The sequence below is a fragment of the Eubalaena glacialis genome, chromosome 19, assembly GCF_028564815.1.
Source record: "Eubalaena glacialis isolate mEubGla1 chromosome 19, mEubGla1.1.hap2.+ XY, whole genome shotgun sequence".
NCBI lineage: Eukaryota > Metazoa > Chordata > Mammalia > Artiodactyla > Balaenidae > Eubalaena > Eubalaena glacialis.
This window is the reverse complement of record NC_083734.1, coordinates 15,466,626-15,487,870: the sequence shown is the minus strand read 5'-3', so window position 1 is coordinate 15,487,870 and position 21,245 is coordinate 15,466,626. Positions and strand designations below refer to the sequence as shown.

Below are 21,245 nucleotides of genomic sequence, written 5' to 3'. Positions count from 1 at the left end.
CTCTCTGAGACTCCATTTATTCCTCTGTAGATGGGGTAATAATAACCACTACCTCAGAGGTGATTTGTGAGGATTAAATGAGACACGCTTGGCACATCACACGACACACAGTAGGTCCTCAATAATGGCGGTCATGTACTCTGCTTTGCCGGCACTTCCTGGAGGGAGGAGGCAAGTAAAAGACATTAGCTCTGAGACACATAACTAAATTCCTGCTCTTCAAAGGTGTTCCTTTGGGCTAGTTCAAAGAGTTTATCGTCCTTCAAATATGGCTAGCTCAAAAAAGAACGTTTTACTCTTGGAATCAGAGAGAAAATTGGGAGATCTAGGACCGGGTGTGGAAAAGTTGGGCGGTGTCTTGGCGCCCTCTGCTGGTCAAGTAGTGGAACTCCAAGGAGGCGGTCCAGCTAAGCCTCTAGGCCTGCGGCCCAAGGCTCTGACTTCTGGGGCAACACAAATCTGTGACGTGAGAGGAAATTGCTCTTTTCTGCCCCTGGTCAGCTTCCTCTTGCACTCCTCTCAGGGGCTCTCCAAACTTTTGCCACTTGCAACCCACAGTTTTTCCACATGCCCTCTCTCAGCAGATAGCCTACCCTCACCTCTTGTGTCATAAAGGAAAAACTGAGGCCATCAGGTGGGAACCCTCAACTTCCTGCTAAAGGCCTACAAAAATATCTGTCTGCACCCACCTGCGCCTCCTTTCCTCCTGCCGTCTGAAGCTAATTCCCCTCCTGGGGAATAGGTAAAATAGATAACTGATGAGCACCTACTGTATAGCTCAGGGAACTTTACTCAGTGCTCTGTGGTGACCTAAATGGGAAGGAAATCCAAAAAGAGAGGGGCTATATGTATACGTATAGCTGACTCACTTTGCTGTACAGTGGAAACTAACACAGCGTTGTAAAGCAACTATACCCCAATAAAAATTAATTAAAAAGTAAAAAATAAAATAATTCCCCTGCTGAGCTGGGAAGCCCCTCCCCTCCCATCTCTTACAAAACCTACACTTTGTCCCTCGCTCTCCAGTATTTTTTAAAAACTTTTTGAAATAGACTATCTTTTAAAAATAATTCTAGATTTACAGAAAAATTGAGAGGATAGTACAGAGAATTCCCATATGCTCTGCACCGTTTTCTTTATTATTAACCTCTTACCTGGTACATTTGTTACAATTAATGAACCCATATTGATACATTATTATTATTAACTAAAGTCCATAGTTTATTCATATTTCCTTAATTTCCTAATGTTCCTTATCTGTTCCAGGATCCCATCCTGGATACCACATCACACTTATTTGGTGCAATTTCAAATTATTTGGAATTCTTCTGCACTGGAGATTTGTCTCTTCTCTCCTATTCATTCATTCATTCATTCATTCATTTCATTGTGGGCTCATCAATATTTATCTTGTATAATTTAATATAACTTTGGTTTAATACTACTTATTTTGTTGCTTAAATTTTTCTCTGTCAAATATTTTTAACTTCTTCCTTCTTTGGTGTCAGACACATAGTGATATTATCAAGGCTTGTTCCATGATATTTATTGCAGCACTATTTCAAATAGCAAATATTGGAAATAACCTAAATGTCTATCAGTTGGGTTAGAATGATTAAATGAGTTTTGGGTATAACCATTTTATGAAATACTAGGTAGCTACCCCCAACTCCCTGTCACTTTCTTTCAGTGAAATAGATCTTTGTATACACCTGCATGGAAAAATATAGTGATTAAGGCCACAGGCTCTGGAGACAGGCTGAGTTCAAATCTTGGTACTATGGCCTTGGGAAAGTTACTTAACCTCTCTGAGCATCAGTTTTTTTAATCCATAAAATGGTAATTACAAGAGAATCTATTTCATGGGATTGTTGTGAGAATTAAATAATACATGGAAAGTGCCCAGAACTACGCCTGGCACATGGTAAGCTTCAATAAATGTTAATTATTATTGGTATTATTATGGAAAGATCTCCAAGACATTGTGTTGAGTAAAAGGGGCAAGTTGAAGAAAAATACTTAAAGCATATTACCATATGGTATACGTATGCATTACATAATACATAATAATAGGTAACACCATATGCATACAAAATGTGACACTGGATCAAGTCTATTCCATATGAGGGGAAAAATCTCCCTCTGGCCGGCATCTCCTGCCATGTATGCTCCTAGAGGGAATAGTTTCTATTTATATCTCTTTATCCCAGCGACTGGGGGAACTGTGGGACAGTAATAGTAATAAAAATAGCTAACATTTATTACTCTTGGCTCTTGCCATGAGCCAGACCCTGTGCTAAGCTCATTTTATGAATTCTTTCATTTATTTCTCCCAAAAAGCCTATGCAGTAGTTGCTACTATTACCTCCATTTTACAGATGGAGAAAGTGAGGCTTAGAGAGGTTTAGAGCTAGCTAGCAAGCAGTGGAGCCAGGATTCAAACCCAGGCAGTTAGACCTTCCATAATCCTTTACCTAGATTCCCCAATTTTTAGCATTTTGTCCCATTTGCATTATTATTCATTTGCTCTTTATATATGTATATATTTATGTTTTTTTCCTCCTGAACAATTCAAAAGTTACAGACATCCTATCCTGCTCTTTTTACCCCTAAAGACTTCCATGTGTATTTCCTACGAACAAAGACATTGTCTTAACATAACCTGAGTACGACTGTCAAAATAATCAATACTATTATCTAATCCACAGTCCATATTCAAATTTGTCAATTGCCTCATTAATGTCCTTTTGAGCTCTATATTTTTTCCCCCTGGTCCATGCATTGCCTTTGGTTGTCATGTCTTTTTAGCCTCCTTTAACTGGGGGCAGCCTTTCCCTGTCAGAGGCCTCACTCTCTATCCCCATGTCACAGGGGTGAAGCTTAGCAGAGCAGGAATGGCACCTTTGTTTATTCGGGAAGTGCCAGAGAAATTTTCAAAGCAATGACTATCTCACTTATGCAAATAAAATTGAGTCCCAGGTCTACAAGAATCAGACTGATGGGTCTTTTCCTAAGAACAGAAAAACTCTCCCCTGTGCATGAAGTTGAGGCAAGCAGATATTATCAAAGGTATGCAAACTGCCTCAGAATTAGGGGTTTAGTGGTTGAGGGAAAGGCAAAGAGAAGTCTTGACAGGCTGCTGAAACCTGGCAAGCATTGGGGGCACCTGTGAGAGGTGGGGAGTCAAGCCTTTCCTCATCCTCTCCAAGGCTATGTGGTCTCTGACTGTCTTGCCTGAAGCTGTTCCAGCGTGAAGGGGCCAAAGAGCCTTGAGAGAGGCGTGAACAGCATCCACAAAGGAATTGCTGCTCCAAACCACCACCTCCACCCACGGAGGAGCTGGTGGGGGTTTCTGGTTGTTTTCCTGACACCCATTCCCTCTTCTCCCACCAAAATGATCTTCATTTTCTGTTAGAGGTTCACTGCTCTTTCATTCTCAGCACACTGGGTGGGATCCCGTCAGGAGGTCTCACCCTCTTGGCTGTAGTACAGGGTTCAGGTGTGGGCAGTTGCCAGCCAAAGCCAATAAGAAGCCCAGAGACGTTCGCTGGAGCTTCCAAGAATCTCAAGCCTCCATCGTCCTGTGTGGAAATTGCCTGAGTAGACTCACCTGCTGGACAGGCGAGAGCCTGGCTCCAGCTCTGGGAGATGGTTATTTCCATCTGGCAACCATGGGGGAGAGCAGGCCTGAGAATGGAGCTAGCACCAAAGAAGGAGAGCCAGGAAGGTTGGTAAGAGAAAACCCAGGTTCCTGGTCACATTATTTGAAGACTAGATCAAGCCAGACTTAAAAATCTACCCACACTGTTCAGTCACATGAGCCAAAATAGTCTCTTTATTATTTAAGTAGTGCCTTTAGATAGAATTGTTGTTTGTAAAGAGTCCTAATGAATACAGATGGTCAGATTCCATTGATTCTATTTAATGGATATTTCTTGATCATCAGGCTTTTCATGAGGGGCTGGGGAAATGCAAAGATAAACAAGAGGGGGTCCTGTCCTTAAAGAGCCCCTTTTCAGTCTGGAGAAGAGGAAGAGGGAAGAGAAGGATGGCTTGAACTTGAACCCTGCCTCTGAAATGCAAATATCCCTCTGAGGAGTTCACACAGCTCCTATAATCAATTAATAGACTCACCCTAAGCAGCCCAGCTATGAAAGCCCATCTCTGGACATTGCTGGAGACGCTGCTGGAGAGAATTAACATCTGATAGTTTTGCTCTAAGGATTTGGGATTGAGTAAGTCAATGTGTCCATCAAGGAAATAGCAGCCGATGAAAACCCAAATCCCACATCATTCAATGTGGTTAGCAAGGCTTTACTTTTGATTGTAAAGAACGAGGCTCCAATTTTGCACCTAAAAGCTGCCCAATTTGACCTTGCTAAACAGCAAAATGAAGAGCATCCTTCCACAACTGATAAAATAAAGGCAGTTAGGTTACAAGACAAACTGTCCTTACAGATGAACCCAGCTTGGTCTTTTTAAATTTTTTTGGCTGTGCCATGGGCCATGTGGGATCTTAGTTCCCCGACCAGGGATCGAACGCGCGTCCCCTGCATTGGAAGCGCAGTCTTAACCACTGGACCACCAGGGAAGTCCTCAGGCTTGATGTTTTTAAAAAATCAAAGTTTTCAAGAAAAATTCCAGCTCTGCAAGCCCAGATGTTTCTGTATCCTAGAAACATCCTAAAGAATGAAGAGATACGACACAAAACGAATGCTATCAAATGCTCCCTTTGGCAGCACATATGCTAAAATTGGAAAAATACAGAGAAGATGAACAGGGCCCCTGTGCAAGGATGAGACCCAAATTCCCGAAGCATCTCATATTTTTCAGGTGCACTCATCACACACACAAAACAGTATGTATGTGAGGAGATGTATGTTAATTAACTTGACTGTAGTCATTTCACTATGTATATCAAATCACCATGTTGGACCCCTTAAATATATACAATTTTTATTTATTGAATAAAATTTATAAAGAAAGAAAGAAAAGAGTCATCACCATAAAAACAAACAAACAAACAAACAAAATGCTATCAAGATACCCTTCCTCTCACTCGAAGACACAAAATAGTGTAAAGTAGTTGCTGGAATCCCTAAGCATTACAAAGTTTTGCTCCTGTTTCTGGTGAATTCACAGCAGTGAAAAATGAATATTTTGCTTTTTTTTTTTTTTTTTTTAATTTTCTTTCTTTAAGGCACCCTGTTATCTGGGATCAAATAAGAACCTGAGTAGGAAAATAGGCCAGACCCAGGGAGGTGCCTTGTAGTCAGGCACCCCAGAGAAACAGAACCAATAGGAGATTGTGATATTGTGATTTATAATAAGTATATAGTTGGTGTTCATCCCCATTCCTGGCACAAAGCTCCTAAAACCCTTGGAATTTCCTAAGTGATGAGAGTTATAAACATGTCTACTGTTGTATTAATGAGGTGACTATTAGACTGTATCTTAGGATGGGGTCTGGTTGCCAGGAGAACCAACCATGTGATTAGAGTATTGGAACTTTCAGTCCCCAGTTCCTCTGGGGAGGGGAGAGGGGCTGGAAGTTGAATGCATTGCCAATGGCCAGTGATTTAATCAATCATAACTCTGTAATGAAGCCTCCATCAAACCCCAAATGGTTGGGTTCAGAGAGCTTCCAGGATGGTGAACACATGGAGGTTTGGAGAGAGTGGCACACCATGCCCTTTGCCCATACCTTGCCCTATGCATCTCTTCTTCCTGGCTGTTCCTGAGTTCTAGGTAATAAGCCAGTACTATAGTAAGTAAAATGTTTCAGAGTTCTGTGAACAGCTCTAGCAAATTAATTGAACCTTAGGAGGGTCATTGGAACCTCCAATATATAGTCAGTCAGTCAGAAGCACAGGTGACAACCTAGACTTTTGATCGGCATCTGAAGTGGCGGGGCGGGGGGTGCAGCCTTATAGGACTGAGTCCTTAACCTGTGGGAGCTGATGCTACCTCCAAGTAAATAGTATCAGAATTCAGCTAGTGTCAGAGAATTTTTTGGTGTGTGGAAAAAGGCCATATGTCAAAACTGGGTGCAGAATTGGAGTTTCTGGTGCAGAAAACTGTGTTGGGTATGGAGCAAGCTGGGTCAGGTTGACTGGAGACAAAAGGACCAGCAAAGAGACTACTGCACCAGTCCAGGCAAAAGATAATGGATAATGGAGGCCTGAATTAGAGGTGGAGTAGTAGGGTGGTTGGGGAAGAGGGAGTAGATTTTTAAATAGACAAGCTTTGGTGCTTGATTGGATGTAAGGAGTGAAAAAAGGGGAAAGTCTAGAATGACCCAAGGTTTCTGGCTCAAGCAACTTAAGTTGTAAAGGAATTGCCTGAAATAGGCAACTTTGGAGGAGGAACGAGTCTTGAGAAGAAAATGAGGAGCTCAGTTTTGGAAACGTTGACGTTGGGGTGATTGTGGGACATCCAAGTGGAGATATTCACAACAGGCAGAGGGTTAAAGAAGCACGAAGCCCGAGGGAGAGGTGAGTGTGGAGATATAGACTGGAGAGTCATCAGCACATGCTGGTGGCCGTTAACACCAGGTGAGTGGATGAAATTGCCAAGGGGAAACGTGTAGAGTGAGAACAGCGGTGAGTCATTAAGAACGTTAAAGTAGTGGGTGGTAAAGAGGACCCTCAAAGGAAGCTGAAGATGGAGGTCAGAGAGGTGGAAAGGAAACCACGAGAGAAGATTCATGGAAACCAGTGAGTAGCACATTTCAAGAAGGTAGCCACAGTCGTGAGCTAGAGGCTCTGGAGAAGTCAAGTAAGATGATTAACCGTCGGGTACCGGCTGGATTCTGAGGTTGTTTCAAGATACAAGGAAGGGACTTAATTTACCTTAGGACAGTGGTTCTCAAACCTAAGCGTGCATCAGAATCACCCAGAGGGCTTGTTTAGAACATGCCTGGCTTCCAGAATTTCTGATTCAGTAGGTCTGGGGCAGGGCCTGAAAATGTGCATTTCTAACAAGTTCCCAGGTGGTCCTGATGCTGCCGTCTCAGGACCACACTGTGAGAACTACCGCCTTCGGCGTTACCATCCTCAGGGAAGTGAGGTAGCAGGGACGCCTTCATGGCAGCCACACAGTGACCCAGGAACACAGGGAGAACTAGGACACTGGCTCGTTGGAATTCCAGTCATGGAGGAGGTTCTGGTCTAACACAGGGTTGAGAAGACAGGCCCCCTCTGCACAGAGTGAGGCCAGTTTCCCTCCCGGCAGCCATACCTGAGAGGGCATCACCCTTACGGAGGGCAATTTGGCAACAGCTATCAACATAGCACTTGTATATTCCCTTTGACCCAGCACTCCTACTTTTGTGTAAAATAAGAATATACATGTTTATATATAAATATATGTACATACTTGCATTTGCATAAAGAAATTCTTTTTTTTTTTGCATGAAAAAATTCTTGAAGGATAAATGAGAAATAATAGTGGTTTCAGAGACCGGGGTGGGGTAGGACTGGAAGGATGGAGAACAGAGGTGGGAGATGAACATTTTACTGAATACTCTTTTATGCTTTTTTTAAAAAGCATTTGGACCATGTGACTCTATTATCTTTTTAAAATAGACTTTATTTTTTAGAGCAGTTTTAGATACACAGCAACACCGAGCAGAAGATACAGAGATTTCCCGTATGCCTCCTGCCCCAACGCACGCACAGCCTCCCCATTATCCACGTCCCCCGTCACAGTGGTGCATTTGTTACAGTTGATGAACCAACAATGACACATCATTACCACCCAAAGTCTGCAGTTTACATTAGGGTTCATCCTTGGCTTTGTATATCCTATGGGTTTGGTTAAATGTATAATGACATGTATCCACCATTATAGTATCATACAGAGTAGCTTCACTGCCCTAAAACCCTCTGTGCTCTGCCTATTCATCCCTCCTTCCCCCTACCCCCTTCCCCTGGCAACCAAGTGTTATCTTTTTAAAACTTAAAAATGTTTATTATTTAAAGAAATAGACTAATATCTTCAGTCCCGCTGCCTGGGTTTGGATCTCCTCCCAACCATGGCTGTGTAGCCTATGGCAAATGGATTAACTTGCTTAAGCCTCTGTTTTCTTATCTGTAAAGTGGAGGTGCTAATAGTATCTATGTTGTAAGACTGCTGAAAGATAATCTAAAATTTGAGAAGCGTTCAGCCGGGCACCTGGCACTTAGTAAACACAAATCCAGGTACGTATAGTTATCATGGTTATCATTTGTCATCTTGTCATCTCTGTGGAGGTCGCCTTCCATTGTCCCAGTGTGCATCTCACATTCATCCCTCCAGAGAAAATCTGATTGGGTGACGTTGTCATTATCCAATATGGAGCATCTCTGTTAGACAGACTCTCACAGACCTATATCATGGGTGGTTGGTCATTTTGATGTCCAGCCTATCCATAGCCACTTTGGGCTTGGGCCCTACCCCCAGACCAAACCACTGGCACCAGAAGCATAGTCCAGTGATATGACACAAGACAAAACAAGAACTGCCCCCCACCAATGTAACCACTTTCCTCAGAGGAGGGCTCTGGGGGTAGCAGGCACTCAGAACTCTTTGGCTTGTGCAGTACAGTTGGTTAGGAAAGGAAAAGAATCCAGAAAGAGCCTGGAAGAAAATGAGGGGGGACTTCCCTGGCGGTCCAGTGGCTAAGACTCTGTGCTCCCAGTGCAGGGGGCCCGGGGTTCGATCCCTGGTCAGGGAACTAGGTCCCACATGCCACAACTAAAGATCCTGCATGCCGTAACTAAGACCCGGCACAGCCAAATAAATAAATAAATATATATATTTTTAAAATGAGGGAACAAGGGATTAAAAACTCTATTATTATTGGTTTAGGGTTGTTGGGAGGATTAATGGAATCAATCCACATACAGTATTTCTCAAAGTGCTGGGTGAATTGTAAGCACTCAATATGTGGTAGCCTTGAGGATGGCAATGATGATGGTGGTGATGACGATTATGACTGTTATCAGGTCTATTTGAGGCTGAAGAACAGGTACAGGTAGAATGATGGGGAGAGGGAGATAAAGGACAGATTGTACTCAAGAGAAGGGCCATTAGGGTTTAAGGTTTCAAAGCAGGAGTAGCTCCTGGGGATGTAACAGCCCAAGCCGAGGTCCTAAAAGTGGCAGTGTGACATGCATACACCTGGCAGCTCCTTCCTCCCTGCACCTACAGATAGACTGAGTGTCCAAGATCTGTATTCTCCTAGGGTCTCACCCAGTGCCCACTCCTCCTGCCTCGGATCCATGGGGAGTGCTCTGCCACTACCTGATGCCTTTTCAGAGGTACCCAATTCTCTCCCCTCTTAGGACTTCAGAAAGGGGCCAGCGTTTGAGGTCCTCCTGCCTCAGAGAATGAGTGCTCCTGCAGAGCCACTGGATGGCACGTACTGGCAACTGGTGCGAGCTTGGGCTGCGGGGGAGGTTCCAGAACAGGAGACTACTTATAGCCTGGCACAGATGCCCAATTCCCAGCTAAGGGAGGGGGCGTGGTAGATGGGAAGCAGTCGTGCTTCCATCGTTTATTGTTTTATTAACCACTTAGGATACTGTATGCAGTGAGCATCACCTGGTTTCACCTCTAGTTTTCCTGTTTGCGATTCCTTCCTGCTTGTTACCTCAAGAACAACATTCTTCCCCAGGGGCCAAAGAGGGGCCAGGGAGAAAATGAAATTGACCAAGTGACAATGAATGAGGGCAGAGAAGGGATAAATATTCATCCTGCTCCATCAGCAGTGGGAGTGGGTCCAAAAAAACACTTAGCCTCACAAATTGCTCACTTATCCTCCCCGTAGTGAGTTTGCTCCAAATGGTTTGGAAAACTATTGCCACTAATCAAAGGCGTCAGGCCCTTTGCTGGAAGGGGGCCAGCACGGGCCCAGCAGGAGTCTGAATTGTGCCTGGATTCATTATCTAGTCCAACGTTTTAGTGGTAGGTTTTTGTTTGATTTCAAAGTGAGATGGTTAGGTCATTATTTGTTAAATTATAGCTTTTAATTAGCAGCTCGGTTAAAATGAAAAGCCTAAGAGAGGCTCATATGCCTCTAAGTTTTTGTTTGGAATTTATAATTGTTGCTATTTGGAAAAGATTAGTTGGGGGCGTTAAAGTTTGTTTGTTTGTTTTTTTTAGAGAAAATCCTCAAATTATGTGCTGTTGGGGAGGGAGTGATGGGGGATGCCAGTAAGCTAGATACAAAGACCTTACAAGAATGCTATCTGTATTATTACCCAAGCCCAGTGTTCTTATATTTGCAGAAAAAGAGGGGGGACAGCTGTTTTATAATAATTCATACATTTTTCCCCAGGTTGAGCCCAAGATGGGAATTGAGGCATTAAGTGGTAGTGAATTTGCCAGAAGAGTGGTTAGCCACGGCCCTGGTTACAGATGGAGTTTTGTTCACCGCTTACCCATTCCTGATTCCCCCAGAAGGTTGGGAAGATGGAGGGCCCTTGATCAGCCTTGGTAGATTTCTTCCCCTTGGCAATTTGGTTTCTGCATTTGGGAGGAACGAGGAACATTCCTTATTCCTTGCTCCAACTCTGCGGCCATCCTCCCACCTGGTTTAGCCCTTGTTCCGCTAGTTGCAGAGCAATCTTAGATCCAGCAGGGGGCGCGCCACTGCCTGATTTAGAGCTCGGGCCTCCCTCCCTTGCGAAACCACACCCCCACCATCTGCACAGAAAGTGTGCTTTTCTTCCCGTCTCTGTGTTGGTTTTCCGTCTCTGGTAACAGCAAGGATGTAGATTACAATCTCTGCACGTTGGGCCTCGGGCTGGGAGCGGCTGTCAAGGAAAGCGCCTCGGTTTTCTTCATCTTTTCACACCCAAAGAGAGCATCGCCGCCCACTGCATGGGGGCTAAGGCAGAGAGAGGCCCCCCCCGGAGTCTGAGCCATTTCCCTCAAGACTCCTTTGCTTTGTGCTCTGCAGGTCCCACCGACAGCAGGTGGGAAGCGTCTCGAGAGCGCGGGGTGAGCCCACATCCATCACCCCTCATCCGATCTCCTGTGGTGCTTGGGCATCTTGTACCATTGGGCCACAAATCCCATTAGAGCAAAGATCAGGGTTGTCCTCTGATCTATTACCGACACAGGGCTAACACGGATACATGATACATAATGAATGAATGAATGAATGAATGAATGCATATAAACCTTTCTTTTAATTATTTCATTCTTTCATGTACTGAGCAAGCACTCTGTGCCAGACACTGAGGAATCAGAGATTAAAATATAATCGCAGTCTTCAAGGAGATTATAGCCTGGAGACAGAGACGGACATGAATCTGGGCAACTAGAATTTCTAGCTTCCCCTAGTTAGTGGTTAACTAACTTCATTTAGCCAGCAAAATCACACCAGTCACATAGTAAGGGTACATACTGGCTGGACACGACAACATCCTTCTGAAATTCAACCACCTCTTACCTTGGCAGTGAACTTGACTCCCGCCCTCTTTCCCAGGGTTGTGGGGCAGGGGAGGTTCCAGTTCAGATGCCCTTAGTCTCTTATTACTCTGAAGCGCCAAATTACGCTCTACATCCCATATCTCCTATGGAACCAGGCCACCTTGCTGAGGTCACTTTTGACCCAAAGCCCTTTCGCTGTGCGTCAGGGTGTCTGTGAGTGATTTTTCCCTCAGGAGGGGAGATGTGAAAATAGCACATTAATAAATAACACTTTGTCCTAAGGGACTTTTGGGCTTATGCTGTTATTGAGATTTTGTTTGTTTTGATTTTGCTTTAGAGTATAGATTTGATGTTCCACCTCCCCATCTTGCTTTCGTCTTTATTCTTAATGATCACATTTATTCCACTTATAGGAGTAATCAAAGAGGTAAAACCCTCTGCCTGTGGGGGAGAACAGCACAGATAAGAAGCCCAGAAATAGGAACTGTTTTCTGATGAGAAAATGTCAAATTTTATAGGAGATTAGCTTTGGGTATTGGAGGGAGGGTTATCATTATGGCCTGAAGCAACTATACGTATCTCTAGAGCTCTGATGGCCAAGAAAGGTGGAATAAATGTTTGGGAAGTGTTTTAATATTTTGATCTCTGAAAAAGGCTAGAGCATGAAATAAGTAAACGAAAAGACTTTAACGCTTTTTGACTCTTGGAGCAAAAAAAAAAAAAAAAAAACCCACAAAAATTTAATCTTTATAATTTCATGGTATTGAAATTTTACTAGAATTAAATTGTTTTAAATCACACAATTGCTCCAGCTCCAGCTGTGTGCACTGGTGTGAATCAAATACTGTCTGTCATTTAGATTACACTTCTCCCCTCCATAGCCCCCCAGCAAGGGTCCCAATGACTACAATTAAAACCACTGCACTACATGGTTTCGCAAGGGAATTCTAACAGACCTTTAAAGAGAAGATAATCCCAGGGCTGTTTAAACATGCTATAGAAAAAGAAGGAAGTTTTCCAAAATCTTTTAGAAATATGAGCACAAGACTGATATCAATCCAGTGAAGACTTCATTAAATATAAAAACATAGGTGCAGGTCATTAATTACTATGAATGCAAAAAGTTCAATTACAATATTAATAAAAAGAATATAGCATATTAAAATTAATATATCATATGGAGTTTGTTCCAGGAGTTCAAGGGTGGTTCAACATATGGACCTCTACTACCAAAACCCAGAACTTCCTCTTCTGGTAGTAGTGGACTAGGTGATTTAGAAGAATACTTTCCACAAAGAAAAATCTTTAAGTTAGTCAAAGTATAACAAAAATATTTTAATAAGAGTTAATAAGATAGGGATCAATTACCGAATGAGGTCTGGGAGAGGTTGGGAAAGCAGGTTGGTGAGCAGAGCACTTGGGGTCACTTTTTCCAGAAAATGTGCTGAGAGTCTAAGATGTACTTTGTGCAGTCCCATAGGGATGGGGGACAAAAGATGGAATCCACCTAGGGTAGGGACTATGGTTCCATCCCATAGTATTTAATTCAGATAGAATCTAGAAGCAGTGGGGGAATAGATTGATTTCTCAATATGTAGTATTGGAACAACTGGGTAGCCACTTGAAAAACAAAGTTGGATTCAGACTTCACACTGCATATGAGGATAAATTCCAATTGAATCAAAGTTTGAAATGGAAGAAAAATGAAATCATGAAAATAATAGAAGAAAATATGAGAGGATTCTCTTATAACTCCAAAGGGAGCAAGGCCTTTCTCATTATATCACAAAATCCAAAAGCCACTAAAAAGAAATTGATAAATTTGGCTACATAAAAAAATTTTTCAACGTAAAATATAAACAAAGTCAAATGATAAACTGAGGAAAATATGTTCAACTCAAATCACAGGCAAAGAGTTAATTTCCATAATATTTAAAGAGGAAAAGATTACTAGCCCAAGAGAAAAGTGGGCAAAAGATATAAACAGATGGTCCACAAAAAAGAAAAGAGAAATGGCTCTTATTACAAAAAGATGCTCAACCCTAGTCATATGAGAAATGCAAATTAAAACCACATTGAGGTATCATTTTTCACCCATTATACTGGTAAAAATCCAAAAATTTGATATCAGACTGCATGGGTCAGAAAACAAGCATTCTCACACATTACCAGTAAGAAGGTAAATTGACACCCCCTATCAAAGGCAATTTGTCAGTATTTATCAAAATTACAAATGTTTATACCCTCTAATCTAGCAGTCCCAGAATTTTTTCCTGCAGATATCCTTACACATGTGCAAAATGATATTCATAATTATGTAATGGCAAAAGAATGGGAACAGCTAAATGTTCAACAATAAAGGATTGGTTAAATAAATTATGGTCCCTCCATATGTTGGAATATTATACAGCTGTAAAAAGAGAGTAAGGAAACTCCTTATGTATTTTATGGAAAGTTCAGCAAGATACATTCTAACAAAAAAAGGCAAAGTCCGGAGCAGTGTGCTACCATTTGGGTAAAAAAAGAAAGAGAGAAAAATAACGTATACCCGTAGTAGTTGGTATACACATAATTTTTCTAGAAGGATAAACAAAAAACTAAAATCAAGAGTCACCTATTGAGGGACATGGGCACTGAGTGGATGGGAAAAGGGTAGGAGGAAGACTTTTTTTTTTTTTTAATAAATTTATTTATTTTATTTATTTATTTTTGGCTGCACTGGGTCTTCACTGCTGCTTGCGGGCTTTCTCTAGTTGCAGCAAGCAGGGGCCACTCTTCACTGTGGTGCGCGGGCCTCTCATTGCGGTGGCCTCTCTCGTTGCGGAGCACAGGCTCCAGGCACGCGGGTCTCCGTAGTTGTGGCACGTGGGCTCAGTAGTTGTGGCTCGCAGGCTCCAGAGCGCAGGCTCAGCAGCTGTGGCGCACGGGCCCAGCTGCTCCGCGGCATGTGGGATCTTCCCAGACCAGGGCTTGAACCCACGTCCCCTGCATTGGCAGGTGGGCTCTCAATCACCGCGCCACCAGGGAAGCCCGGAGGGAGACTTTTTACTCCCTGTGTTTTGTTTTATTTGATGTTTGAACAATGTGGATGCCTTATTTATTTACACCTCTGAGGTGTAACCTTCAGTGTCATGGCCAACCTCCTAACCCACTATTAAAGTAGCAGGTGGACTCTATTTCCCAGCAACCAGAAGAGATTGCCCTGAGATGAACTCTCTTCTGACCAAAGGCACTGATTTCTAATCACCAGCTGGGCTTGGAATGCAGCTGACGTGGTTTATGAGATAGAATGGAGCTAACAGGCCCCTACTTCGATTTTACCTCTAACTTAGACTTAAGAAACAATTTTTTAATCGTGGTAAAATATACATAATATAGAATTAACCATTTTAACCATTTTTTATTGAAGTATAGTTGATTTACAATGTTGTGTTAATTACTGCTGTACAGCAAAGTGATTCAGTTATACATATATATACATTCTTTTTTTAAATATTCTTTTCCATTATGGTTTATCATAGGATATTGAATATAATTCTCTGTGCTATACAGTAGGACCTTGTTGTTTATCCATTCTATATATAAAAGCTTACATCTGCTAATCCCAACCTCCCACACCAGCCCTCCCTTAACCCCTCCCCCTTGGCAACCACCAGACTGTTCTCTATGTGAGTCTGTTCCTATTTCATAGATAGGTTCATTTGTGTCATATTTTATTTTCTTTTATTAAAAATTTTTTTTTAATTTATTTAATTTATTTATTTTTGGCTGCATTGGGTCTCCATTGCTGCGCATGGGCTTTCTCTAGTTGTGGCGAGCGGGGGCTACTCTTCGTTGTGGTGCGTGGGCTCCTCTTGTTGCGGAGCACAGGCTCTAGGCGTGTGGGCTTCAGTAGTTGTGGCACATGGGCACAGTAGTTGTGGCACACGGGCTTAATTGCTCCATGGCATGTGGGATCTTCCCAGACCAGGGATTGAACCCATGTCCCCTGCATTGGCAGGCAGATTCTTAACCATTGCGCCACCAGGGAAGTCCCCTGTGTCATATTTTAGATTCCACATATAAGTGATATCATATGGTATTTGTCTTTCTCTTTCTGACTTACTTCACTTAGTATAATAATCTCTAGTTGCAACCATGTTGCTGCAAATGGCATTATTTCATTCTTTTTTATGGCTGAGTAGTATTCCATTTTATGTAGGTACCACACCTTCTTTCCATTCATCTGTCAATGGACATTTAGGTTGTTTCCATGTCTTGGCTATTGTGAATAGTGCTGCTATGAACATAGGGGTGCATGTATCTTTTTGAATTATAGTTTTGTCTGCATTTTAACCATTTTTAAGTGTACAATTCAGTGGCATTAAATACATTCACAGTGTTGTGCAGCCATCTCCACCATCCATCTCCAGAAAATTTTCATCATCCCAGATAGAAAGTCTGTACCCATTAAACAACAATTCCCCATCCCTCCTTCTCCCCAGCCCTTGGTAACTGCTGTTCTACTTTTTGTCTCTATGAATTTGCCTATTCTAGATACCTCATATAAGTGGAATCATACAATATTTGTCCTTTTGTGCCTGGCTTATTTCATTTAGCATAATATATTTTTTTATAAATTTAGTTATTCATTTATTTTAATTTTTGGCTGCATTGGGTCTTCGCTGCTGCACGTGGGTTTTCTCTAGTTGTGGAGAGTGGGGGCTACTCTTTGTTGCGGTACACGGGCTTCTCTTTGTGGTGGCTTCTCTTGTTGCCGAGCACGGGCTCTAGGTGCGTGGGCTTCAGTAGTTGTGGTTCGCGGGCTTCAGTAGTTGTGGCTCGTGGGCTCTAGAGCGCAGGCTCAGTAGTTGTGGTGCATGGGCTTAGTTGCTCCGTGGCACGTGGGATCTTCCCGGACCAGGGCTTGAACCCGTGTCCCCTGAATTGGCAGGTGGATTCTTAACAACTGCGCCACCAGGGAAGCCCCATTTAGCATAATATTTTGAAGGTTCATCCATGTTGTAGCATGCACCAGAATTTCATTCTTTTTTTATGACTAATATTCCATTGTATAGATATACCACATTTTAGTTCTTTATTCATCAGTTGATGGATATTTGGTTTCTTTCCACTTTGCGGCTATTGTGGATAATGCTGCTATGAACGTTGGTGTCCAAGTATCTGTTTGAGTCCTCGCTTTCAGTTCTTTGGGGAACATATACCTGGGAGTGAAATTGCCCTTATTTTGGCTTTTAACCAAATGAGCTAACCAGAGCAACACTCCTCAAAGATTGTGAAGACTCTTGACTGCAAGGAAAATCAGGAAGAAAGTTAAAATACAAACAATTAAACAACGTAAAACAGCCAAGCACTGTCTACATATAAATGCATCACAACCAAAATGAACGTGAGGCAACTGAATGCCACGGGCTTTGATGTCATCGACTTTTTCCCCACAAATGATCCACAGCTGTGTTGGTATCTCAGGTTTGTCTTCATCTCAGGGCCAGAAGGATTTCAAAGGATGCCTGGCACTCCCCCGATAGGAAGCACAGATGGGTCTGCAGCTTCTACCTACTCACAGGTAAATTGGAACCTGAGCTGTGCCTCATGGGATTTTTGGCACTCAGCAAAGCTGCCCTGTGGTGACACTAATGTATCGTTTGCTGATGAGAACTCTGAAAAAGGCTGCTGGCAAGCTTAATAATTTGCTGATGGCGTTCTGACCTCCTCTGAGAGGGCTTCTGGGCAGGGGCATCCTAAACAGCATTAAACCTGAGCCAAGGTATCACCGAATTTGTGAAATAAGCACCCTGCCCTTCTCACTTCTCTGGCATCAGTTTTTACTCATCCTGAACAGTGGGTGAGTGGCTATTAGCAAGGCTGCTTCCTCTATGTAAAACTTCTCAAAACCCTCCTACAGTGGGTCACTTGTGAAGTCCCACAGTTGGCCACGGAGAAGCGCCTGTTAGGTACGTAGCCGCCCCACATTCACCCTGTGTGCAGTTCGCACTGTGGCTTGCTGCCAGGCAGATGGCAGAAGAGGCTCACCCTTAACTCCAAGAAGATAAGGGAGGGATCATGTATGCAAAAGCAGCTTCCTCTGCCTTGAGGAGGTGAAAGAATGACACAATGAACTCTTGGAATCGGGAGAGCTCTTTTTTGAGGACCCTTAGTTCGACACAGAGCAGATATTTTTGTTTGCCAACCCCTCTTCTGTCCACATCACCCTAATTTCTCATGGGGGAATTAACCCTTCCCTGGTTCGCAGCCATGTGGTACTTTTTGTTTTTTGGTTTTTTATAGCCGTGCCACGTGGCTTGTGGGAGATCCCTGAGCAGGAATCAAACCCATGCCCCCTGCAGTGGAAGCACGGAGTCCTAATCACTGGACCACCAGGGAATTCCCTCAGCCACGTGGTTTAGATATAACTAACCCCACCCCACAGTTCCAGGGATAGATCCTGATTAGCTTAAGACAGAGTGTCCCAGCCCTTGGATGCAGTGATTAGTGTAAAATGAGTAGTTAACCCAAGCCAGTAAGATGCAAGGAAATGTGTGCTGGTGTTTTTGGGAAGGAGAAGCCTCCTTTTGGGGCAGAAGTATGCAAATAAGGAAGGATGTAGTCTCAGGAGTGCCTGGTAGCCATTTTGCCACCATGAGGGAGAGCATGCCTGAGATTAAAACTGAGGACGTTGAGAAACCAACAGAGAGAAATTGGGCACACTGTTTGAACCTATATCAAGCCCCACCTGAAGTTAACCCTGTCTCTGAACCATTCAGTTATGTGAGCCAATAAATGACCTTTATTTTTTTTAAGCCAATTTGAGTTGGAGTTTCTATTATTTGCAGCATAAAGTTGTCCAGCTAATTCAAGCCTTCATAATCAATGCTACAAGAAATATAGATCTTCCAGTGAGAGAAAATTGTTAGCTGTTTCCGTGATGTGTTACTGGAAGTTCAGCAGAGGATAAGGGCAGGAGGATGGAAAGCATGTGAAGAGGAAGTTTGGTGTCTGGCCCAAGGAAGTGAGAGTCCCTGCTGAAGACTACTTATTCAGGAGGGGAGTTGCTATGCCCCAGGTGATGGCATGAGAACCATTCTTGTATAAATTGAAGAAAGAAGACAAGTTGGTCTTGGTCTGATCTCCCCCTACTATTCTCATTTCCTCTATAAAATGAGGATGTTGGATTTGGTGAGCTCCAGCATTCTTAAAGAGCACAGGCTTCTGAACCTCACATACCTGAGATCGGATCCTAACATCAGCTGAGCAACCTCAGTCAAGTTACTTAACCTCTCTGAGCCTCAGTTTCCTCAGCTACAAAATATGGATATTGATTATACCTTCCACACAGTGATTTTTGTGACGACCAAATGAGATACCACGTATGAAGTTGCTAGCACAGTGCCTGGCATGTGGTAAATATCCTATAAATATCAGCTCTCCCTCCCCCATCCCACTGCCATCTCTGTAAGTATAGAACAAAGGGTGGGCAACCTCTTGCTGATGGGGCCAAGTCTGGCTCCTGCTTTTGTAAATAAAGCTTTATTGGAACACAGCTGTGCTCATTCATTTACACATTGTCTATGGCTGCTTTCTAGCTCTAAGCAGAGTGTTGAGTAGCCAGGACAGAGCCTGTATGGCCCACAACACCTAAAATGTTTACTGTCTGGCTCTTTACAGAATAAGCTTCCTGATGTAGAACATAAGGCCTGATCTAGTTTAAGGAACCTGAGTCATTTTGCCAGCAGGGAGGGGAAATATTGGGAAGGTATAAAGAAACTTCTTGATGTCTCTTGAATCTTTCATGCTGACTCTGGCGGCCAGTCTCAAAGGAGAATAACCCACGGCAGGAAAAAATCCCGGGGAAATAGTCAAACATGGTTCAGGATTCAAACCTTCCCCAGCACTTGAGGAAAGGGGCCGAAAGGAAGGTTGTCTCTCTAGATATCACACACACACACACACACACACACACACACACACACACACACAGCTACAAGGACGTGACCAGACTTTTTTTTTTTTTTAAGTACTTACACAAAAATAGTAAATGTTGCAATAGGTCTTGGATGCTGTTCTGGTGAGAAGAAACAACTTCCTTTGGGGCAGCATTTTCTGTGGGTGTGGCATCTGGAAGAGATTATCTATGTCAGGGTCATGAGCATTGGCTGATCACAGGATGCTTGGGTGGCCCCAGCACTGACTGTTTGGAGCTGAGCTTAGTGCCCCAAACAGGTTACCTGACACACCGTCCAGAGCAATGTATGGTTTCCTCTGTACCTGTAACTGTATGAGAAAATGGCCCGCCCCACAGATCTATCTGTTGCTCTTCTAGGTGGTATGACCCACGGTAATTCACCATGACTTTCCCTGCAGATTGGGTGCAATTTACACCCCTCTGAGCTGCACAGCCATCTCCATAGAAGATACCATCACTGGTAACTCAGCTTCTTCCTTAAACAGATAACATGAGGCACACATGCCACTGAACAATGTGTTGTGTTTTTTTCCCTTTTTAAATTGAAATATAGCTGACATACAACATTATGTTAGTTTCAGGTGGTGGTGTTTTTCTCAGCAAGACACACCTTATTGGGTGAGGCCAGGGGCGCCCTGGCCCTGCTTGAGTAATAAAATACCTCAAGGCACTTTTTTTTGTTTGTTTTGGGTGGTTTTTGTTTGTTTGGTTGGTTTTTTTTAGCCTTTGCTCTGTGAGAGAAGCCCACCTCTGTGTATTCCTGTGTACTCGGGGCTGGAGACCATTCCCCGACCCCATCACCCCCACCTCCTGGAGAAGTAGTTCTGATTAACTTGCTCTGTCTTTCTTCCTTTCTCCCTCTCTCTCTTAGAAACACATAAACTGTGTGCTTACCTCATGGCAAGTCTCACCGTCTTGCGATGATCACACAGCCTGCATTGCCCTGACCCCAGCCCCTCCAGGATCTGGACGGGGCTGCTTTAATGCTTCAGCTGCCCTTTGGCGCTTCCTGTGCTCAGGAGCTGGTTAGCCGCTTAGGTGTTAGTTCTGCCAGTGACACCAGAGAGAGGCTTGCTGGTGTGGACTGGAGCCACCCAGCACCAGTCCTGAGCCAGGAACTCTGAAGGGAGAAAATGTTTCTAAACTAGGAACTCTCAGTGCATGGAGATGGAAGGGGTTCCAAACCTTGCCTTCAAACCTGGAAGGGATTTCAAATCATTTCCTCCAACTTCCCCATTTTATGGATGGGGAACCTGAGGGCTTGAAGGGTGATGTGGTTTCCCGAAGACACCCAGCTGGCCCTTGGCAGCACTGCAAATCAAGTCCCAGGTCCTCTTTTTCACATCAAACGGTAAACACATTATTGCTGTTGTACGGCTGCATCCAGCACCAAGTGAAGGCAGGCATTTGGTCTGGCTTTTCTCAGAACGTGGTCTTTCTCATGAAAGATAGGTGGGCACGGGGCAACGACCGACGTCTCTCCTCCCGTTTTCATCACAAAATGCCAAAGCCTGTAGGGTAGTGATTCCCAGAGCGTGGTGCTCATACCACAGGTGGATTGTACATGAGATGATTTCAGGTGGTACCCACTTATTAAATGTTAAGGGTAATGTATTTATGTTAATGTGCACTAGGGAAGTATATAAGTGGACACCAAATGTATTCATGTTTATTATGCTTGTGTATGACTACTTAGGAGGGGGGTGGTGCTCATTAACTAAAAATATATTCAGTCAATAATAGCATGGGTGATTTGTTATTTGGGAAAAGGCATACTCAGCAGACTGAAGTTCAGGAAATGCGGTGTGGAGAATACCAACAATTTGGGGGAAGAGACTTAAACCACTGACTTGCCAGTGAT

General features: G+C 43.3%; 1 non-coding gene across 1 annotated transcript; it reads left to right on the top strand.

Annotated features, from left to right (window-relative positions):
- The first annotated feature begins 4,723 nt into the window (after positions 1 to 4,723).
- Positions 4,724 to 4,830, top strand: LOC133081036 (U6 spliceosomal RNA). The gene has a single exon (XR_009698707.1). It is a non-coding gene; the product is annotated as a U6 spliceosomal RNA (small nuclear RNA).
- Positions 4,831 to 21,245: the final 16,415 nt, after the last annotated feature.